The sequence below is a fragment of the Pseudophryne corroboree genome, chromosome 1 (assembly GCF_028390025.1).
Source record: "Pseudophryne corroboree isolate aPseCor3 chromosome 1, aPseCor3.hap2, whole genome shotgun sequence".
NCBI lineage: Eukaryota > Metazoa > Chordata > Amphibia > Anura > Myobatrachidae > Pseudophryne > Pseudophryne corroboree.
In genome coordinates this window covers 432,467,605-432,491,786 of record NC_086444.1, presented here as the reverse complement: position 1 = coordinate 432,491,786, position 24,182 = coordinate 432,467,605, and the positions used below count along the sequence as shown (strand labels likewise).

The 24,182-nt window shown below is 48.6% G+C and overlaps 1 long non-coding RNA gene across 1 annotated transcript in view; it reads left to right on the top strand.

Moving 5' to 3' along the window:
• LOC134896367 (uncharacterized) overlaps positions 1 to 24,182 on the top strand; it is a 161,347-nt gene that overhangs the window by 46,215 nt on the left and 90,950 nt on the right. The window contains exon 2 of the long non-coding RNA XR_010172010.1: positions 11,433 to 11,498. This is a non-coding gene — a long non-coding RNA (uncharacterized LOC134896367). The remainder of the gene's footprint in view (positions 1 to 11,432; positions 11,499 to 24,182) is intronic.

Here is a 24,182-nt window from a genome sequence, read left to right as displayed (position 1 = left end):
ACATCCTAAATCTGTAAAAGCCCATTCCACGAGGAAGGTGGGCTCTTCTTGGGCGGCTGCCCGAGGGGTCTCGGCTTTACAACTTTGCCGAGCAGCTATTTGGTCGGGGTCAAACACATTTGCTAAATTCTACAAGTTTGATACCCTGGCTGAGGAGGACCTAGAGTTCGCTCATTCGGTGCTGCAGAGTCATCCGCACTCTCCCGCCCGTTTGGGAGCTTTGGTATAATCCCCATGGTCCTTACGGAGTTCCCAGCATCCACTAGGACGTCAGAGAAAATAAGATTTTATTCACCGGTAAATCTATTTCTCGTAGTCCGTAGTGAATGCTGGGCGCCCGTCCCAAGTGCGGATTGTCTGCAATACTTGTATATAGTTATTGTTTAACTAAAGGGTTATTGTTGAGCCATCTGTTGAGAGGCTCAGTTATATTTCATACTGTTAACTGGGTATAGTATCACGAGTTATACAGTGTGATTGGTGTGGCTGGTATGAGTCTTACCCGGGATTCAAAATCCTTTCCTTATTGTGTCAGCTCTTCCGGGCACAGTATCCTAACTGAGGTCTGGAGGAGGGTCATGGAGGGAGGAGCCAGTGCACACCAGGTAGTCCTAAAGCTTTCTTTAGTTGTGCCCAGTCTCCTGCGGAGCCACTATTCCCCATGGTCCTTACGGAGTTCCCAGCATCCACTACGGACTACGAGAAATAGATTTACCGGTGAGTAAAATCTTATTATATATATTGTAACACTGTAGGGGTGCAAGGTGCCTTTTCCTGGGGAATATGGCAGCACGCAGCAGCTGAGGAACAACACAAGTCCAGTTTCTGGTACAACTGACCCCGGCCAGTTTTATTGAAACAGAAAATAAAACAAACCCCAAAATAAAAATACCTTGCCTGTCCGGCACTAACTAAACATAAGATGTTCCTAACTGTCACTAAACAAAACACAGAGTTCTTCAGTACATACTGTATAGCTTACTTGCATCAGAAAGCGTGTCTCTCACACACAGATCCTGCAGCCTTCCCAGGCAGTCTGCCCATACTAATCAGGTTAGAAGCACTATATCACTCTTACACAGCTGAAACCCTGATTAGCCCTCTGTGAGGCCAAAGACCCGAACTGGGCCCAATGTCTAGAACTCGCCTTATCTCTCTCTCAGAGCCTTTACCCAGCTTTTACAGCAAACTGAAAAGGTTCAGACAAAACAAAAAGCATTTTTCCTAGAAGTTAACATTTTCTAAAACATGTAAGACAAGAACCTGGGACAAATATACCTGCCCTCAAACACTATCCCAGTGTTCTTGTCACATATCCCCCTCCCCTGTTTCGACCTAGGGGCCGGAACACTTGTAGCCCCCAAACAGAAGATGCGAGACAATGCATCTGCGTTGGCCAATTGTGTTCCCGGTCTATGTTCGACAGTAAACTTAAAGTCCTGCAACGCTAGAAACCATCTAGTTACACGAGCATTCTTGCCTCTATTTACATACATCCATTTTAAAGGGGCATGGTCTGTCACTAGTCTGAATTGTCTACCCAAGAGGTAATATCTCAAGGTATCTAGTGCCCACTTAATGGCCAAAGCCTCCTTTTCCACAATGGCATACCTTTTTTCATGCTCATTGAGTTTCCTACTCAAATAAATGATAGGGTGTTCGTCCCCATCTCTGGTTTGGGACAGCACAGCACCTATCCCTACCTCTGAGGCATCTGTCTGTACCACAAATTCTTTTGAAAAATCTGGTGTTAACACCGGTTGTGAACACAAAGCCACTTTTAACGCTTGGAACGCCTTTTCTGCATCAGGGTTCCATTTCACCACATTTGACTGCTTCCCTTTGGTAAGGTCTGACAACGGCACCGCTGTGGTCGCAAAATTAGGAATAAACCGTCTATAGTACCCAGTAATTCCCAAAAAAGCCCTTACCTGTTTTTTATTCACTGGACGAGGCCAGTTTTGAATAGCATCAACTTTATTCAATTGGGGCCTAATCAGACCTCTGCCTATGGTGAAGCCCAAGTATTTGACCTCCTCCATTGCGAGGCAGCACTTCTTTGGGTTAGCAGTTAACCCTGCCTCTCTGATTGAGTCCAGTACTGCTTGTACTTTAACCAAATGTGACCCCCAGTCTGTACTGTGAATTACCACATCATCCAAATAGGCAGCTGCATATTTTCTATGGGGCCTCAAAATTTTATCCATCGCCCGTTGAAAGGTTGCTGGAGCCCCATGCAACCCAAAGGGTAACATCTTATACTGGTACAGCCCCTCCGGAACCGAAAAGGCTGTTTTTTCTTTGGCGCTATCAGATAAAGGTATTTGCCAGTAACCTTTGGTCAGGTCCAATGTGGTGAGAAACCTGGCTGTTCCCAGCCTTTCTACAAGCTCATCCACACGGGGCATGGGGTATGCGTCAAACTTGGACACCTCATTTAACTTACGAAAGTCATTACAGAAGCGTATGCTACCGTCGGGCTTCGGGATGAGCACTATGGGACTGGACCACTCACTGTTAGACTCCTCTATGACTCCAAGTTCTAACATGGTTTTAACTTCCTTAGAAATAGCTTCTCACTGAGCTTCAGGAATCCTATATGGCTTTAAATGAACCCTGACCCCTGGTTCTGTGACAATGTCATGTTTTATTATGGTCGTTCGGCCAGGCAGCTCTGAAAATACCTCCCTATTTTGGATGAGAAATTCTTTAACCTGATTGTTCTGATCAGCTGATAATGTCTCTGACACCTTCACTGCGGGAAGCAACCGGGGTGAAGACACCGAAGGGCAAGGCTCCGCTGACAGAGACAACCTATCTTTCCAGGGTTTGATTAAGTTAACATGGTAGATCTGTTCGGGTTTTCTCTTTCCCGGCTGGTATACTTTGTAATTAACCTCATTCACTTTTTCCCTAATCTCAAATGGACCCTGCCATTTAGCTAGGAATTTGCTTTCCACAGTGGGTACCAAAACAAGAACTCTATCTCCAGGAGCAAATTCCCGTATCTTGGCACTCCGGTTATAGACCCTCTGTTGAGCACTTTGGGCCTGTTCCATGTGCTCTCTGACAACAGGTACCACGGCTGCAATCCTATCCTGCATTTGTGTTACATGCTCAATAACGCTTCTATAAGGAGTGGGCTGTCCTTCCCACGTCTCTTTGGCAACATCCAACAGCCCTCTGGGGTGTCTACCATACAACAAATCAAATGGAGAAAACCCCGTAGAGGACTGAGGAACTTCTCTGATGGCCATTAACAAGTAGGGCAACAAACAATCCCAGTTTTTCCCATCTCTCTCAACAACCTTTTTTAACATACTTTTTAATGTTTTATTAAACCTTTCCACCAACCCGTCAGTTTGGGGATGGTAGATGGACGTCCTGAGGTGAGTGACCTTAAATAACTTGCATAATTCTTTCATGATCCTTGACATAAATGGAGTACCTTGGTCAGTCAAAATTTCTTTTGGTATTCCCACTCTACTAAATACCTGCACCAGCTCCCTAGCTATCGCCATGGTTGTGATAGTGCGTAAAGGGACAGCCTCAGGATATCGAGTGGCATAGTCCATAATTACCAGGATATACTGATGGCCCCGAGCAGACTTTAACAAGGGCCCCACGAGATCCATGGCTATTCTGTCAAACGGGACCTCTATAATAGGCATGGGAACTAGTGGGCTCCTGAAATGGGGTCTAGGGGCATGATACTGGCATTCAGGACAGGAAGAACAATATTCAGACACTTCTTTATAAACCCCTGGCCAAAAGAACCTTTGTAAAACTCTTTCAGTGGTTTTTTCTGCCCCTAAATGTCCTGCGGTAACGTGACTATGAGCTAAATCTAGTACCGTTCTCCGATAAGGCTGGGGAACTACCAGCTGTTCCACCACATCCTCACCCCTTTTGACAATGTGGTACAAGAGCTCATTACAGATGGCCATGTGGGGATACGTAACCCTGTCACCTGGTACCACAGGTTCCCCATTAACAATCTTAACATTCTCTCTAGCCTTTATTAAGGTAGGATCCTTTAACTGTTCAGACGCAAACAGATCCTTCTTTACCTCCAGGTCAGGCACGCTTTCAGTTCTAACTACTATGTCTCTGTTCCCGGCAAGAGGGTCCTCACTGGACTCCCCATCTGTCACTTCCCCAGCCAAACTAGCAAAAGGCAAAGGGCCAGAAAGTTCCGAAGACCCACGTACATCCAAAAAATCACCGGTATTATCAACTGGCTTTTTACTTCTCACATCTGTTGATAACCGTGATTCCCACAGTTTCCAAAAATGAGGAAAATCCCTCCCTATTATGGCCTCATGCACCAAGGTAGGGACCAGTCCCACTTTAACCATTGCTGACCCACAACAAGTTTCTATATTCACCTCAGCAGTGGCATAATATTGGGTATCCCCATGTATGCAAGTTACCCCAATAGGTATTTGCTGGACCTTTAAGGGGTTCACTAACCCAGCTTTCACGAGGGTAACTAAACTTCCTGAATCTAGCAAGGCCTCTACCCGGTTACCTTCTAAGAACACATCACACATTTGTTTTTCCAGCTCAGGTGAAGGTACCACAGTACAGGCTAACCTAGCAAAGAAAGACATTCTGCGACATTCAAAGGCAGCATCACATTGCATGGGTTCTTGCGTGACTGGGCAATTGGCAATAACATGACCTGGCATACCACACCTAAAACATTTAACCACACGATTATCAACCCATTTGGGCAGCATAGACCGTTCTAGCCCCATTGGCCTGTTTCCAGGGCCAGTGTTTACAGTCTCTCCAGCCTTGCGTTCTCTTAACTGCCCAGCAACGTTTTCCCACGGAACAGTCTTACCAGTCTTTACTGAAGGGCGCTGTCGAGGATCTATGGGTTGCTGGGTGGTCATCAGTAGTTCCTCTGCTGCCAAATACCTCTCTACCATGTCCACTAATTGGTCAGCAGTACCCGGGTTTCCATGGCTCACCCACTTGCGCAGGACCATGGGCAAAGATCTCAAGTAGCGGTCCATGACGACTCTTTCCACCATCTGGGGACCAGTTAATGTCTCTGGCTGCAGCCATTTTTTTGTTAGCTGAATAAGGTCGTGCATCTGGGAGCGCGGAGGCTTCTCCATGGCGTACAGCCAACGGTGCACCCGTTGTGCTCGTACTGACAGCGTGACTCCCAGGCGGGTCAGGATCTCAGTCTTTAGTTTATCATAGTCCCGAGCCTCAGCAGGGCTTAAATCAAAGTAAGCTTTTTGGGGCTCACCTGACAGGAAAGGTGCCAGCAGACTGGCCCACTGTGCTTTCGGCCAGTTCTCACGCTCGGCAGTCCTTTCAAACGTGGTCAGATAGGCCTCCACATCATCAGCCTCTGTCATTTTCTGCAGGAAGTGACTGGCTCGTATAGAACTAGAGCTGGTTGGAGCACTGACGGCCACATCTCCAACCCGAGCTGCAAGTCTCTGCACCACTTCTGCTAAGGCCTCTCTATCCTGACGCTGTAGTCTCCAATTTTCCTCCATTGCCACCTGCTGCTGTCGGTTGGCCTCCTGCTGAGCCGCTGTAGCTTGCAGCAAGGCTTTAAGCAGATCCTCCATGTCAACAGATTTTTCAGGCGGCTTTGCAGCTGCTTTCACCCAGGACATATATCAAACCCTCAGGGGTGAGTCTCAGTAACTTCACACTGGGCTGTATCTGCATAAACCACCGTTTTCTGCAGGCCTCACAAAGCTGCTGCTTTCACTTATGCGCAGAACGGCCTGCTCGCATTCTCCACCAAGTTGTAACACTGTAGGGGTGCAAGGTGCCTTTTCCTGGGGAATATGGCAGCACGCAGCAGCTGAGGAACAACACAAGTCCAGTTTCTGGTACAACTGACCCCGGCCAGTTTTATTGAAACAGAAAATAAAACAAACCCCAAAATAGAAATACCTTGCCTGTCCGGCACTAACTAAACATAAGATGTTCCTAACTGTCACTAAACAAAACACAGAGTTCTTCAGTACATACTGTATAGCTTACTTGCATCAGAAAGCGTGTCTCTCACATACAGATCCTGCAGCCTTCCCAGGCAGTCTGCCCATACTAATCAGGTTAGAAGCACTATATCACTCTTACACAGCTGAAACCCTGATTAGCCCTCTGTGAGGCCAAAGACCCGAACTGGGCCCAATGTCTAGAACTCGCCTTATCTCTCTCTCAGAGCCTTTACCCAGCTTTTACAGCAAACTGAAAAGGTTCAGACAAAACAAAAAGCATTTTTCCTAGAAGTTAACATTTTCTAAAACATGTAAGACAAGAACCTGGGACAAATATACCTGCCCTCAAACACTATCCCAGTGTTCTTGTCACAATATATATATATATATATATATATATACACACACACACACACACACACACACACACACACACTTATTTGTATACACTATATATACACTGCTCATAAAAATAAAGGGAACATTAAAATAGCACATCCTAGATCTGAATGAATGAAATATTCTTATTAAATACTATGTTCTTTACATAGTTGAATGTGCTGACAACAAAATCACACAAAAATTATCAATGGAAATCAAATTTATTAACCCATGGAGGTCTGGATTTGGAGTCGCCCTCAAAATGAAAGTGGAAAAATACACTACAGGCTGATCCAACTTTGATGTAATGTCCTTAAAACAAGTCAAAATGAGGCTCAGTAGTGTGTGTGGCCTCCACGTGCCTGTATGACCTCCCTACAATGCCTGGGCATGCTCCTGATGAGGTGGCGGATGGTCTCCTGAGGGATCTCCTCCCAGACCTGGACTAAAGCATCTGCCAACTCCTGGACAGTCTGTGGTGCAACGTGGCGTTTGTGGATGGAGCGAGACATGATGTCCCAGATGTGCTCAATTGGATTCAGGTCTGGAGAACGGGCGGGCCAGTCCATAGCATCAATGCCTTCGTCTTGCAGGAACTGCTGACACACTCCAGCCACATGAGGTCTAGCATTGTCTTGCATTAGGAGGAACCCAGGGCCAACCGCACCAGCATATGGTCTCACAAGGGGTCTGAGGATCTCACCTCGGTACCTAATGGCAGTCAGGCTACCTCTGGCGAGCACATGGAGGGCTGTGAGGCCCCCCAAAGAAATGCCACCCCACACCATTACTGATCCACTGCCAAACCGGTCATGCTGGAGGATGTTGCAGGCAGCAGAACGTTCTCCTTGGCGTCTCCAGACTCTGTCATGTCTGTCACATGTGCTCAGTGAGAACCTGCTTTCATCTGTGAAGAGCACAGGGCGCCAGTGGCGAATTTGCCAATCTTGGTGTTCTCTGGCAAATGACAAACGTCCTGCACGGTGTTGGGCTGTAAGCACAACCTCCACCTGTGGACGTCGGGCCCTCATACCACCCTCATGGAGTCTGTTTCTGATCGTTTGAGTAGACACATGCACATTTGTGGCTTGCTGGAGGTCATTTTGCAGGGCTCTGGCAGTGCTCCTACTGTTCTTCCTTGCACAAAGGCGGAGGTAGCGGTCCTGCTGCTGGGTTGTTGGCCTCCTCCACGTCTCCTTATGTACTGGCCTGTCTCCTGGTAGCGCCTCCATGCTCTGGACACTACGCTGACAGACACAGCAAACCTTCTTGCCACAGCTCGCATTGATGTGCCATCCTGGATGAGCTGCACTACCTGAGCCACATGTGTGGGTTGTAGGGAGGTCATACAGGCACGTGGAGGCCACACACACTACTGAGCCACATTTTGACTTGTTTTAAGGACATTACATCAAAGTTGGATCAGCCTGTAGTGTGTTTTCCCACTTTAATTTTGAGTGTGACTCCAAATCCAGACCTCCGTGGGTTAATAAATTTGATTTCCTTTGATTATTTTTTTGTGATTTTGTTGTCCGCACATTCTACTATGTAAAGAACAAAGTATTTAATAAGAATATTTCATTCATTCAGATCTAGGATGTGTTATTGTAGTGTTCCCTTTATTTTTTTGAGCAGTGTATATATATATATATATATATATATTAGTGATGTGCACCAGAAATTTTTCGGGTTTTGTGTTTTGGTTTTGGATTCGATTCCGCGGCCGTGTTTTGGATTCGGTTGCGTTTTGGCAAAACCTCCCTGAAAATTTTTTGTCGGATCCGGGTGTGTTTTGGATTCGGGTGTTTTTTTACAAAAAACCCTCAAAAACAGCTTAAATCATAGAATTTGGGGGTACTTTAGATCCCATAGTATTATTAACTTCAATAACCATAATTTCCACTCATTTCCAGTCTATTCTGAACACCTCACACCTCTCAATATTATTTTTAGTCCTAAAATTTGCACCGAGGTCGCTGGATGGCTAAACTAAGTGACCCAAGTGGTCTACACAAACACCTGGCCCATCTAGGAGTGGCACTGCAGTGTCAGACAGGATGGCAGATTTAAAAAATAGGCCCCAAACAGCACATGATGCAAAGAAAAAAAGAGGTGCACCAAGGTCGCTGGATGGCTAAGCTAAGCGACCCAAGTGGCCGACACAAACAACTGGCCCATCTAGGAGTGGCACTGCAGTGTCCGACAGGATGGCACTTCAAAAATAGGCCCCAAACAGCACATGATGCAAAGAAAAAAAGAGGTGCACTAAGGTCGCTGGATGGCTAAGCTAAGCGACCCAAGTAGCCGACACAAACACCTGGCCCATCTAGGAGTGGCACTGCAGTGTCAGACAGGATGGCACTTCAAAAAATAGGCCCCAAACAGCACATGATGCAGAGAAAAAAAGAGGTGCACCAAGGTCGCTGGATGGCTAAGCTAAGCGACCCAAGTGGCCGACACAAACACCTGGCCCATCTAGGAGTGGCACTGCAGTTTTCTAGTGAGAGGTTGAGTGCTTCCATCCTCATGTGAATTTGAACCACTAGCCATGAACATAGACCAGGGCCTCAGCCGTTCCTTGCCACTCCGTGTCGCAAATGGCATATTGGGAAGTTTACGCTTCTCATCAGACGCTTTTAATTTTGATTTTTGGGTCATTTTACTGAACTTTTGTAGTATACTTGACGACACAGAGGTAGAGCAGTGGACTACTGTACCGTACTGCTATATATATACTGGTGGTCAGCAAAATTCTGCACTGTCCTCCTACTATATACTGCACACAACTACAATGCAGCACAGGTATGGATGCATAGTATACTTGACGACACAGAGGTAGAGCAATGGACTACTGTACCGTACTGCTATATATATACTGGTGGTCAGCAAAATTCTGCACTGTCCTCCTACTATATACTGCGCACAACTAAAATGCAGCACAGGTATGGATGCATAGTATACTTGACGACACAGAGGTAGAGCAGTGGACTACTGTTCCGTACTGCTATATATATATATATATATATATATATATATACTGGTGGTCACAGCAACATTCTGCACTGTCCCCACCTACTATATACTGCGCACAACTAAAATGCAGCACAGGTATGGATGCATAGTATACTTGACGACACAGAGGTAGAGCAGTGGACTACTGTACCGTACTGAAATATATATATACTGGTGGTCACAGCAAAATTCTGCATTGTCCTCCTACTATATACTACAATGCAGCACAGATATGGAGTGTTTTTCAGGCAGAGAACGTAGATATTTTCAGCACACTGAGCACAGATATTTGCTGCACACTGAGTACAGATATTTGCAGCACACTGAACACAGAAACTGAGAGAATGCAGCCACGTCCTCTCGCTATCATCTCCAAAGCACGAGTGAAAATGGCGGCGACGCGCGGATCCTTATATAGAATACGAATCTCGCGAGAATCCGACAGCGGGATGATGATGTTCGGGCGCGCTCGGGTTAACTGAGCAAGGCGGGAAGATCCGAGGCTGCCTCTGAACCGTGTAAAATGGGTGAAGTTCGGGGGGGTTCGGATCCCGAGGAACCGACCCGCTCATCTCTATATATATATATATATATATATATATATATATATATATATATAGGTAATTCGTGGACTTTCCACATAAACCAGCACACCATAGGTAGCAGAAATTTCAATTCATTTAATCCATATTAATTTTCCAAAAGTGCAATGTGCAATGTGCAAGCATAGGCATGGATAATAAAATGATATTTAGCAGTTCAATGCATCAGAATGAATGGCAGCTTCTACAGCTGTTTCGGTGCCGAAGCACCTTCATCATGGGAATAGCCATACACTGATGGCTATTCCCATGATGAAGGTGCTTCGGCACCGAAACAGCTGTAGAAGCTGCCATTTATTCTGATGCATTGAACTGCTAAGTATCATTTTATTATCCATGCCTATGCTTGCACATTGCACTTTTGGAAAATTAATATGGATTAAATGAATTGAAATTTCTGCTACCTGTGGTGTGCTGGTTTATGTGGAAAGTCCACGAATTACCTTATACTAATTGTTTTACCGTGTACCCAGCAAAAGATTGGAAAGTGTGTGCGATTCAACTCGCCTTTTATATATATATATATATATATATATATATATATATACACACATGTACCGGGCCCCCAAATTTCTGTTGCCGGCCCTGGTCGCCTGTATCGGCCGTAGGGCACCTCGGCGGAAAATGCCCAGTGTGTAGCGCCCGTAAGGGTTGTGTCTGTATATAGACATTTTTTTTTGAGAATTATACTTATACGTTTATGGACCATCGAGACAAAAAAAAAAAAAAAAGTGAAATTTAGTCGGTTTGTCTACGTTCTGGTATCACACAAAATCTACTGTATGAATTTATATTGCAGTTTCACTATTGTATAGCTTAGTGACCTAGAAAAGGACTGAGGTATGTATGATCTCGATCTGACATCAGGGAGAGGAACAATAAATGAAAAACCAGACGCTTGCAGTGTGCAGGCTCCACAAGTCCAAAAGGGATGTGGTTATGTGACCGGCGGTCACAAATTCAATACCGGTGCCGGTATCCCGAACACTGACTAGCCCGCCACCGGTATCCCGAACACTGACTAGCCCGCCGGTTGGCATGCCCATAGAGTGGGAATAGAACCTGTGGCGAGCCCGCTGCGTGGCAAGCGCAGTGAGTTCGCAAGGGGCTTTGTTGCCACCCCTCCTCCCACCTCCCTCTGGCCATCTGACAGACGGGATCCTGGCGTCGGTATGGTGTCCGCTGGTCACCCAACACCAACCCGTCAGAAATGACTATACAGTATGAGTGGAATTATTAAAGTCACTTGACTGCCCAGATTACACAACAGAACCCGACTTATAGCATACTTGCCTACATTTGAAAAAGCATTTCAGGGAGATGTGAAGGTAACACCTATCAGTGCGGACGTGTACTGCTACATCTGAGAGGTGTGTCATAAAAATTACTTACATCCAAATGTAAATGAGCCCCAAAGTAAGTGTCTACTTGTTGACGAAAAGACTCTTATATTTTGCAGAATTTGTTCTGACTGCTCTGCAGAGGAACCTAATTGAGGCAGAGATTCTAACGGGATGTGGTGCAGGTGAGACTGTGTTCATACCACGTATACCCCTCATACCCATCAATCTAAGCCCCTGCAGTTTCCTGTAAGCATCTGCTTCGCTATGATGATCAACAAGTCACAGGGGCAAACACTCAGGGCTGCTGGTGTAGATGTTAGGACCAGCTGCTACAAGCATGGCAGAGGTGTCACTGTCACTGGTGACGCCCGGAGAGGAGGGGAGGGAGATGGTAATGCAGTGCACGCGGCTAAGCCGCGCAATGGCAAAAGGGAGGCATGATCTCATAGGTAGGGGCGTGGCCTCGTGGCCCTGATCTCCATTTTGTCGCTCCAGGTGTCCCGGAGGTTGCGGGCTTCATCTGGGGACTAGTGTGTGCACGGTGCTGGCTCCTGCACAGTGACAGAAGCTGGGTGCTGCACATAATGTCACAGTGCAACACCCGGCTCCTGTCACTAAAGAGGAGCCGGCACTTTGGTGTCATCCCTTGGCGGGTAATACACTCGGGTGTGGCCGCACCCCCATTGTGAAGCCACTGACCCATGGGAAGCTTTACATGGCTTACCCACATGTTAGTAGCCCCAAGCACAGGCCCGTTAGAACCCGCTCAGCGAAGGGATGCAAAGCAGGTAGGCGCTGGGATGGAGAGGCACTCTCCCTGCTCTGCATCCCTGTGCTGTGCGCTGTTGCTGCTGGCTGCTACTCCACCTATCACACTGTTTTAGATGCAGCGGCACCGGCAGCTTGAAACACACCACAGGCGGCTCTTCCATCCCTAGTGCACCCCCGCGCCCACTGTTATTAAGAGCCGCTTCAACTTGTTTATTAGTAGCTGCATGCAGTGGAATGCTGCTGCCTTGGACTGATGTCTGACCTGGAAGGGAAGGCAGCAGCAGCAATAACAGCATAGTCCCCTCCCTCCTCACTAGGCAGCTAGCTCCTCCCTCCTCCTCTTTCACATGTGTGCCCTGCAGCCAGGGTGACCGTGCTCCGCGGCCCCTCTCAAGGCCTTAGGCAGAGAGGTACTGTATGCCCGCGCTGCCCACAGCCCACCAGGGCCGGACTGGCTATCTGGCACTTCTGGCAAATGCCAGAAGGGCCGATGGCCACGTGGGCCGGTCCAGCGGTCACTGAGACGCGCTGCCGCTCAGTCCGGCGGCAGCGCGTCTCAGCTGTCAGGATTGGAGAGCTGTGAGGACTGGGGTGAGAGCGCCGGGCGCCCGCCAGCACGGCTGTGTCTGGCGTGGCGCGTATAGCGGACTTCAAAGCAGCCGCCGGTTCGTGAGCCAATCAGAGCTCGCGGACCGGCAGCCAATCAGAAGCCGCCGGTCCGCGAGCTCTGATTGGCTCACGAACCGGCGGCTGGTTTGAACGCTATACGCTGCCGTGCCAGACACAGCGGGCAGCTGGCGGGCGCCCGGCGCTCTCACCCCCGTCCCTCACAGCCCGGAGGAGGAGGAGCAGCAGCAGCAGCAGTGCAGCAGCGGTAAGTAGCTGCAGCACTGGCTGCTGTGGGGGCAATTGTATACCTGGCACTGTGGGGGCAATTGGCTGGCACTGTGGGGCATTTGTATACCTGGCACTGTGGGGGCAATTGTTTACCTGGCACTGTGGGGGCATCTGTATACATGGCACTGTGGGGGCATCTGTATACCTTGCACTGTGGGGGCATCTGTATATCTGGCACTGTGGGAGCATTTGTATACCTTGCACTGTGGGGGCATTTGTATACCTGGCACTGTGGGGGCATTTGTATACCTTGCACTGTGGGGGCATTTGTATACCTGGCACTGTGGGGGCATTTGTATACCTGGCACTGTGGGGGCAATTGTTTACCTGGCACTGTGGGGGCAATTGTTTACCTGGCACTGCGGGGGCATTTGTATACCTGGCACTGTGGGGGCAATTGGCTGGCACTGTGGGGCATCTGTATACCTGGCACTGTGGGGGCATCTGTATATCTGGCACTGTGGGGGCATTTGTATACCTTGCACTGTGGGGGCATTTGTATACCTGGCACTGTGGGGGCATTTGTGGATCTGGCACTGTGGGGGCATTTGTATACCTGGCACTGTGGGGGCATTTGTATACCTGGCACTGTGGGGGCATTTGTATACCTGACACTGTGGGGGCATTTGTATACTTGGCACTGTGGGGGCAATTGTTTACCTGGCACTGTGGGGGCAATTGTTTACCTGGCACTGTGGGGGCAATTGTTTACCTGGCACTGTGGGGGCATTTGTATACCTGGCACTGCACTATCGGGGGCATATAATGTAAATTTCGGCTCATACCGGGTGCTGTAATGTGAATTTTGGCTCATACTGTGTGGTATAATGTGAAAGGGGCAGCAGTACTAGATAGTATAAGGGGTCCTACTATTGTGGTGCATAATGCGTATAAGGGGTGTATAGTGTGGTAAACTACACTGAAGACCACGCCCTTTTGAGTGACCACGTCCCCTTTTGAGTGACCACGCCCCCTTTTCCGGAAGGCGCGCGCTTAATTCCAAACCTCACATTTCCATACCCCCACTTAAAAATTTCCACTTCAACCACTGGTTGAGTATATTTTAATAGAGAATGATGTACGCCTGTATGTTGTTAGAATATTAATTATATTTGTAAGAGCATAGACTAATAAGTGGGAGGAGTCAGGAATAGTAAGGGGAGGAGTCACAAAGGTGGGCCTGTGTGCTTCAAAAATGCCAGGGCCTATTTTTAGTCCCAGTCCGGCCCTGCAGCCCACCAAACTCAGCCGCCGCCAAACGCCAATACCCAAATAGCTGGGTGTCCGCAGTGTTATGTGATGTGGATCCTGGCCACGGCTGTCCCCGGCTCCCTTTCAACTGCTGACCCTGGCTGACTTCACCTCCTTCCTTAGTTCTGCTTTGCTGACTGGATGACATGGGAGGGGAGGTGGAAAGGGGCAGCCAGAACTAGCAGGACTTCCAGATGACTTCCAGGCTGCCAATGTGAAGTGCATGAAGCTAGCAAGGAGGTGAGCCGGGCTGTGTAAGAGGGGAACTTTTAAGGCTGACTGGAGAGTTGGGTGCTGCTGCTGGCACAGATGAAGAGCGCAAGCTTGGAGGTACTGAGAAATGCCTGGGTCAGGATATCACTGAGATTCCAAGGGCATTCCAAGGTCCTCATCAGCATACTGGGTGAGTACTTCCACTGTATCCCTTCTACTATACCATCTCTGTACCCCTTCCATCATGTCACCACTGTACCCCTCCCACTGTAACACTACACTGTACCCCTTCTACTGTACCACCACTTTGTCCTTTCCCTTTTACTCTTTCTGCTGTACCACTACTGTACCCCTGCTCTTGTACACCTTCTACTGTATACCTTTCACTGTTCCCCTTCCACTACGCAGAGTGGACTTTGATTTGGGGTCAAAGAGTGTAGAGGGAGGATAGGATGTTACAGTGGGGACAGAGCTTGGGTACATTTTGGAGCTTCTGGGGCACATTGTGTAATTGTTGTTGCCATGGTAGTCCTTAGCATTGTAGAGGATATGAGCTGTCATTGGAGGTGATCTGAGTATTCAAACTGGGGTAACGGGTAGCTTTCAGCCAGGTTCTTGTAGCCTGCCACTTTGGTTTAGGTTATTATTTTATGGAATAGTATTTTAAATTTCAGAGGATTTTTGTATAGAATTTTAACAAAAAATATAATATGAAAAAATAAGATTTTACTTACCGGTAAATCTATTTCTCGTACTTCGTAGTGGATGCTGGGGACTCCGTAAGGACCATGGGGAATAGATGGGCTCCGCAGGAGACAGGGCACTTCAAGAAAGGATTAGGAATACTGGTGTGCACTGGCTCCTCCCTCTATGTCCCTCCTCCAGACCTCAGTTAAGGAAACTGTGCCCGGAAGAGCTGACAGTACAAGGAAAGGATTTTGGAATCCAGGGTAAGACTCATACCAGCCACACCAATCACACCGTACAACTCGTGATAAACTTACCCAGTTAACAGTATGAACAACAACAGAGCATCAGATAACCCTGATGCAACCATAACATAACCCTTATATAAGCAATAACTATATACAAGTATTGCAGAAGAAGTCCGCACTTGGGACGGGCGCCCAGCATCCAATACGGACTACGAGAAATAGATTTACCGGTAAGTAAAATCTTATTTTCTCTAACGTCCTAGTGGATGCTGGGGACTCCGTAAGGACCATGGGGATTATACCAAAGCTCCCAAACGGGCGGGAGAGTGCGGATGACTCTGCAGCACCGAATGAGCAAACACAAGGTCCTCCTCAGCCAGGGTATCAAACTTGTAGAACTTTGCAAAAGTGTTTGAACCGACCAAGTAGCTGCTCGGCAAAGCTGTAATGCCGAGACCCCTCGGGCAGCCGCCCAAGAAGAGCCCACCTTCCTTGTGGAATGGGCTTTTACTGATTTTGGAGGCGGCAATCCAGCCGCAGAATGAGCCTGCTGAATCGTGTTACAGATCCAGCGAGCAATAGTTTGCTTTGAAGCAGGAGCACCCAGCTTGTTGGATGCATACAGGATAAACAGCGACTCAGTTTTCCTGACTCCAGCCGTTCTGGCTACATAAACCTTCAAAGCCCTGACTACATCTAGTAACTTGGCATCCTCCAAGTCACGAGTAGCCGCAGGCACCACAATAGGTTGGTTCAAATTAAAAGATGACACCACTTTTGGCAGAAATTGTGGACGAGTCCGTAATTCTGCCCTGTCCATATGGAAAACCAGATAGGGGCTTTTATGTGACAAAGCCGCCAATTCTGACACACGCCTAGCCGAAGCTAAGGCCAATAGCATGACCACCTTCCACGTGAGATATTTTAACTCCACGGTTTTAAGTGGATCAAACCAGTGTGATTTCAGGAAACTCAACACCACGTTAAGATCCCAAGGTGCCACTGGTGGCACAAAAGGGGGCTGCATATGCAGCACTCCCTTTATAAACGTCTGAACTTCAGGAAGAGAAGCCAGTTCCTTTTGAAAGAAAATGGATAGGGCTGAAATCTGGACCTTAATGGACCCCAATTTTAAGCCCAAAGTCACTCCCGACTGTAGGAAGTGAAGGAAACGGCCCAGCTGGAATTCCTCTGTAGGGGCATTCCTGGCCTCACACCAAGCAACATATTTTCGCCATATACGGTGATAATGTTTAGCCGTCACGTCCTTCCTAGCCTTTATTAGCGTAGGAATAACCTCATCCGGAATACCTTTTTTTTTTGCTAGGATCCGGCGTTCAACCGCCATGCCGTCAAACGCAGCCGCTGTAAGTCTTGGAACAGACAGGGCCCCTGTTGCAACAGATCCTGTCTGAGAGGCAGAGGCCATGGGTCCTCTGTGAGCATTTCTTGCAGTTCCGGATACCAAGTTCTTTTTGGCCCATTCGGAACAATGAGTATTGTTCTCACTCCTCTTTTTCTTACAATTTTCAGCACCTTGGGTATGAGAGGAAGAGGAGGAAATACATAGACCGACGGGAACACCCACGGTGTCACTAGTGCGTCCACAGCTATCGCCTGAGGGTCTCTTGACCTGGCGCAATACATTTGTAGCTTTTTGTTGAGGCGGGATGCCATCATGTCCACCTGTGGCAGTCCCCAACGACTTGTAATTTGTGTGAAGACTTCTTGATGAAGTCCCCACTCTCCCGGGTGGAGGTCGTGCCTGCTGAGGAAGTCTGCTTCCCAGTTGTCCACTCTCGGAATGAACACTGCTACCAGTGCGCTTACGTGATTCTCTGCCCAGCGAAGAATTCTGGTGGCTTTTACCATCGCCACCCTGCTCCTTGTGCCGCCTTGGCGGTTTACATGAGCCACTGCGGTGATATTGTCTGACTGAATCAGAACCGGTTGGTCGCGAAGCAGGGTCTCCGCTTGACTTAGGGCGTTGTATATGGCCCTTAGTTCCTGGATATTGATGTGAAGGCAAGTCTCCTGCCTTGACCACAGCCCTTGAAAATTTCTTCCCTGTGTGACTGCCCCCCACCCTCGGAGGCTTGCATCCATGGTCACCAGGACCCAGTCCTGAATGCCGAATCTGCGACCTTCGAGAAGGTGAGCACTCTGCAGCCACCACAGGAGAGACACCCTGGCCCTGGGGGATAGGGTGATTAATCTGAAGATATGATCCGGACCATTTGTCCAGTAAGTCCCATTGGAAGGTCCTCGCATGGAACCTGCCGAAGGGAATGGCCTCGTATGATGCCACCCTCCTTCCCAGGACTCGAGTGCAGTGATGCACTGACACCTGTTTTGGTTTTAATAGATTCCTGACCAGTGTCACGAGCTCCTGAGCTCTCTCTATCGGGAGATAAACCCTTTTCTGGTCTGTGTCTAGGATCATGCCTAGGAGAGGCAGATGAGCTGTAGGAACCAACTGCGACTTTGGAATATATAGAATCCAGCCGTGTTCAGAATCAGAATCAGAATCAGCTTTATTGGCCAGGTATACTTACGTATACTAGGAATTTGTCTTCGATTTGCTATACAACAGCCAAGTAGGTAACAGGTAAGCAGGTGTGTGTGTGTGTGTGTGTGTGTGTGTGTGTGTGTGTGTGTGTGTGTGTGTGTGTGGGGAGGGGGCAAGTAAAGTTACACAGATAGGTATACCGTAGGGACACAAGTTAGTTACATGTACGTCTAGTCAGTCAATGTTCAGGAGTTCAGCAGGCGGACAGCTTGGGGAAAGAAACTTTTGAGGCTTCTGGTGGATCTGGCGGGGACAGCCCTGTAACGCCTGCCTGAAGGAAGCAAGTTAAACATGCTGTGGCCGGGGTGTAGCTGGTCTTTTACTATCTTCATTGCCCGCTTTTTAGCTCTGGACAAGTACAGGTCCTGGACTGAGGGAAGGTCGGCCCCGATGATCTTCTCTGCGGTTCTGACCACCTTTTGGAGCCTGCATATGTCCCTCGCGCTGGCGGAGCTGTACCATACGAGTATCGAGGAGCACAGTACCGACTCCACAATCGCGGAGTAGAAGAGGAGCAGGAGCTTCTGTGGGATGTTGAACTTCCTTAGTTGCCTGAGGAAGAACAACCTCTGCTGCGCTTTCCCAACAGTGGCGTCAGTGTTGGACCCCCATTTAAGGTCCCTGGAGATTGTGGTCCCTAGAAACTTGAAGGAGTCCACTAGCAATACCACACTGTCAGCAATCGTTAGCGGAGGTGCACTAGATGACTTCTTCCTGAAGTCCACTATCATCTCGACAGTTTTGAGGGGGTTGAGGTCAAGGTTGTTGTGGATGCACCACTGGGCCAGCCGGTCTACTTCCCGTCTATAGGCCGATTCGTCCCCATCCTTGATGAGGCCGATGACGGTGGTGTCATCGGCGAATTTGATGATCCTTACTGATTGCGCCTCTGAGGTACAGTCATTTGTGTACAGGGAGAAGAGCAGGGGTGAGAGGACACAGCCCTGAGGGGCCCCTGTACTGATGGACCGCGCTTGAGAGGTGAATTCCCCCGCTTTCACCACCTGTGTCCTATCTGTCAGGAAGTCTATTATCCAGGAACAGGTAGCTTCTGGGACCCCTAGGCGAAGTAATTTGGGGTTGAGGATGCTGGGGACGATTGTATTGAAGGCCGAGCTGAAATCGACAAACAGGACCCTCACGTAGGTACCGGGAATGTCTAGGTGCTGTAGAATGTAGTGCAGGCCCAGGTTGACTGCATCCTCGACACACCGATTTGAGCGATAGGCGAACTGCAGGGGGTCCAGTTGGGGGCCAGTCACAGTTTTCAGGTGATTCAAAACCAGACGCTCGAACGTTTTCATGACCACAGACGTCAGTGCTATCGGCCTGTAGTCGTTCAGGTTCGTGATAGTGGGTTTCTTGGGGACCGGGACTATAGTAGACCTTTTGAGGCAGGAAGGGACTTTCTGTAGCTCCAGCGATTTATTGAAGATCTTGGTGAATATGGGGGCGAGCTGACCCGCACATGCTCTTAGGGCAGATGGTGACACTCCGTCAGGACCCGGAGCTTTCCTGGTTTTGGTCCTTTTGAACAATGCCTCCACCTCTTCTTGGGTGACTTGCAGTGCCTGGGGTTGGCCGTCGGTGTTCGGGGCATCATAGAGGTGATTGTTTGGGTTGCAGGGGACTTCTTTTGCGAACCTGCAATAAAAGTGGTTCAGTTCATCTGCAAGGTCTTGGTGCATGGCGGTGGACTTTGATGTTTTCCTATAGTTGGTTATGGATTGCATTCCTTTCCATACAGATACGGGGTAATTGGTGGAGAGATCGTTTGTCAGCTTGTCCAAGAACCGCTTTTTTGCTAGCCTAATTCCTTTAGTCAGAGAGTTCCTAGTACGGTTGTATAGTGCTCTGTCACCGCTGCTATAGGCCTCCTCTTTGGCTCGACGAAGTTGCCTGAGCTGGGCATTGAACCAGGGCTTGTTGTTGTTGTAAATGCGGTAAGTCTTGGTAGGTACACACATGTCCTCACAGTAGCTGACACAGTAGCTGATGTAGGATGTGACAGTGTCTGTCAAGTCATTCAGGTCGGTTGCCGAGGCTTCAAAGACCCCCCATTCCGTGCAGTCAAAGCAGGCCTGGAGCTTCATCTTGGCCTCATTGGTCCATTTCTTGACAGTCTTAACGACAGGCTTAACTGCTCTCAGCTTCTGTGTATAGGTAGGGAGTAGGTGGACGAGGCAGTGGTCAGATAGGCCGAGTGCAGCACGCGGGATAGACCGGAAGGCAGACTTGAGGGTAGTGTAGCAGTGATCAAGGGTGCGCCCTTCCCTAGTGGGACACGTGACTTGTTGTTTGTACTTAGGTAGCTCCTTGCTCAGGTTAGTTCTGTTGAAGTCACCCAGTACTATAAGCAGAGAGTCTGGGTGTTTTTGTTCTATGTCGGATATACATATGGCCAGGTGGTGCAGGGCTTCGTTCGCGCAGGCGAGGGGGGGGATGTACACTCCCACAAGGACAATTGAGGCAAATTCCCGGGGGGAATAGAAGGGGTTGCAGTTGATACTCAGCATCTCCAGGTGAGGGCTGCATGATTTGCCTATGATCGTGACATTGGTGCACCATCCGTCGTTGATGTAGAAGCAGATGCCACCACCCTTCGTTTTTCCTGAGAGAACCTTGGAGCGATCGGCCCTGAAGAGACTGAAGCCCGGCAGAGACATCGGGTTGTCCGCAATATGGTCGTCCAGCCACGTCTCCGTAAAGCAGAGGATAGATGACCCTGTAATGCCTGACCCTGCGCTGCCCAGAAGGAGGGACAATTCGTCGAACTTGTTTGCCAGTGAGCGCACATTCGAAAGCAGGATCGCGGGTAGTGCAGACCGGTGCCCTCGCCGCCGCCACCTCACTAGGGCGCCTGCGCGACAGCCTCTCCTCTGAGTCCAGGTCCTTCTACTAGGGCCGACATGAGGGCCTCCGTCATTCTCTTTCCGGGGCCGGTGATCCATCCGCCAGTCGCCACCTGGGCTGCGGGGGGGGGGGGGGGCGCGGCTGCTCGGTCATCCACTTCGGTGTCCACAACGTCTGCATCCTTGCCACACAGGGCAGCAAGGGCAGCGAGGGCTGCAAGGGCCGCTGATCTGCCCGCCGACGGGCCCGAACGTGTGGTAAGCACCTCGGGAGCGCTCCAACTAAGGAGGGCTTCCCTGCTGTATTTGGTCACCGGTGGGGTAGACAAGGGCAAGGGAAAACAAGGGGAAACAGGTATTTTGGCTGAGCTGCGTAGCTCCGAGGCAGCCATCTGCTGCGCCATCTTAGATTGTAATCGCTATAATCGTTGTTGCTGTAACCTATTGCTGCTCCTTAATACAATGGGTATATTTGAAACAAGTGATACTGTAAATAAAATAACTGCTTTTTCTGTTGCTGATTTAGTCAAAAGCAGGCTTGTGGAGAGGTGTTAGAATCCAATTCCTGTTGTGTAGGTGTGAAAGATCTCAGTGTGAGAGGCCTTTGAAGTAAATTTCTTGTGGGGGGTAGTGATAACATGTGTCCTTTGGAATGGCTCTTGCAAATTGAAGTGAGCAGTGACCCTTCAGTGATTCAGAGCCTGAATATGCTGTATATTAGTTGATTAATGCAAGAAGTCAGTTATTTTTTGCTCAGAGAACAGAGGTGAATGATGTCTAAGTGAGGGGCTGGATGGAGCCAAATATAGGTTGTAGTTCACAGTACCTTGTCTGGGATGTCCAATGCAGAGCACAGTAGATTCCAAACTGAAGGACTTCTAAGTGGAGAGTTGCAGAGGTTTCAATCTAGTGTGTATCTCAGCGCAGGAATGCAATCCGTTGGTTTTGATCAGATGTCCGCGTAGAGTAGAACAAGTTAAAGGTAAGTCCTTGGATATTTACGATGATTTATGGGTCAGTTGTGGTGAATTTCAGCTGTTTTATGGAGATGATCAGGAGCATGCAAAAGGTGATGCAGCCATCTTGGTGTTACCTTCTTTCCGTTACACTTCCAGAGAAAGTGATACGCTGTTCAGCAACTGCTCTCTTGATCTCGCTTTTATGAGGAGATCGTCCAGGTACGTGATAATAGTGACACCTTGCTTCCGCAGGAGCACCATTATTCCCGCCATTACCTTGGCGAATATTCTCCAGGCCGTGGAGAGACCAAACGGCAACATCTGAAATTGCTAATGACAATCCCGTACCGCAATTCTGAGGTACGCCTGATGAGGTGGATAAATGGGGACATGAAGGTATGCATCCTTTATGTCCCGAGTCACCATAAAATCTCCCCCTTTCAGGCTTGCAATGACCGCTCTTAGCGATTCCATCTTGAACTTGAACCTTTTCAGGTATATGTTCAGGGATTTTAAATTCAATATGGGTCTGACCGAACCGTCTGGTTTCGGGACTACAACATGGTCGTATAATAACACAATCCTCAGCCTTCCATATGCCTCTTAAGTCGGCATCATCTGTCCATTGCATATTCTACAGGACACGTCAAGCAGAAATCGACATAGCTTTGACTCTAGGACCCAGTATACTCATGTCTCTTTGGGCATGTTTTATATATATATACATATCTCTTAAGACAGCATCTTTAATATATATATATATCTCTATATATACATATGTATATCTATATACATACTAGGGTCTCAATCTCTGCTGATAAGGTACCTGTCCACGCTGCCACAGCGCTATAAACCCATGCCGACACAATCGCCGGTCTGAGTAGTGTCCCAGAATGTGCACGCTATCTGCAGGATCCCTGAGAATAGCTGTTACGTCAGGGCTACCTTTTGGGCAAACGTGACACCCTAGGGGAAGATTCCCATCATATCCTGGCCCTAGTGGGGAAAGGATACTGCCTGAGAATTCTTTGTGGGAAACTGCAGTCTCTTGTCTGGAGATTCCCGATCTTTTTCATCATGAGAGGAGGGAAATTTACCTCAGCTTTCTTCCCCTTAAACATGTGTACCCTTGTGTCAGGGACAGATGAGTCATCAGTGATATGCAAATCATCTTTTATTACAATAATCATATATTGAATACTTTTCTGCCATTTTGGCTGTAACTTTGCATTATCGTAGTCAACACTGGAGTCAAACTGAGCATTGAGAGACTCTAAAGGTCTCTGCGACATAGGGACAGACATGGGTAGATTTCCTGTCTGTTCTCTAATCTTTTGTGTAATAAATTCACCTTAGCACTTAATTACACATATCCAAACAGGTGTCGGCGTTGTCGACGGAGACACACATTTGCTCCATCTCCTCCTTAGGGGAGCCTTTTACCTCAGACATGTCGACACACACGTACCGACACACCACACACTCAGGGAATGCTCATCTGAAGACAATTCCCCCACAAGGCCCTTTGGAGAGACAGAGAGAGAGTATGCCAGCACACACCCCAGCGCTATTAACCCAGGAATAACACAGTAACTTAATGTTAACCCAGTAGCTGCTGTATATACTGATTTTGCGCTAAATGTATGTGCCCCCCCTCTCTTTTTACCCTCTTTCTACCGTGAATCTGCAGGGGAGAGCCTGGGGAGCTTCCTCTCAGCGGAGCTGTGGAGAGAAAATGGCGCTGGTGAGTGCTGAGGAAGAAGCCCCGCCCCTCAGCGGCGGGCTTCTGTCCCGCGATTTTGTGTAAAATAATGGTGGGGGCTCATGCATATATACAGTGCCCAACTGTATATATGCTGCTTTTTGCCAAGAGGTTCTCAATTGCTGCCCAGGGCGCCCCCCCCCCCTGCACCCTACAGTGATCGGAGTGTGTGGGTTTAATGTGGGAGCAATGGCGCACAGCTGCAGTGCTGTGCGCTACCTCATATGAAGACTGGAGTCTTCTGCCGCCGCTTTTGACGTCTTCTTGCTTCTCATGCCGGATTCTGGCTCTGCGAGGGGGGCGGCGGCGTGGCTCCGGGATCGGACGACCAAGAGCCGGAACCACAATCTCCTGTGTTCGATCCCTCTGGAGCTAATGGTGTCCAGTAGCCTAAGAAGCATGACCTATCCGCAGTTAGTAGGGCTGCTTCTCTCCCCTCAGTCCCACGTAGCAGAGAGTCTGTTTCCAGCAGATCTCTCTGAAAATAAAAAATCCTAACAAAATACTTTCTATTTAGCAAGCTCAGGAGAGCTCACTAAGGTGCACCCAGCTCGTCCGGGCACAGATTCAAACTGAGGTCTGGAGGAGAGACATAGAGGGATGAGCCAGTGCACACCAGTATTCCTAATTCTTTCTTGAAGTGCCCTGTCTCCTGCG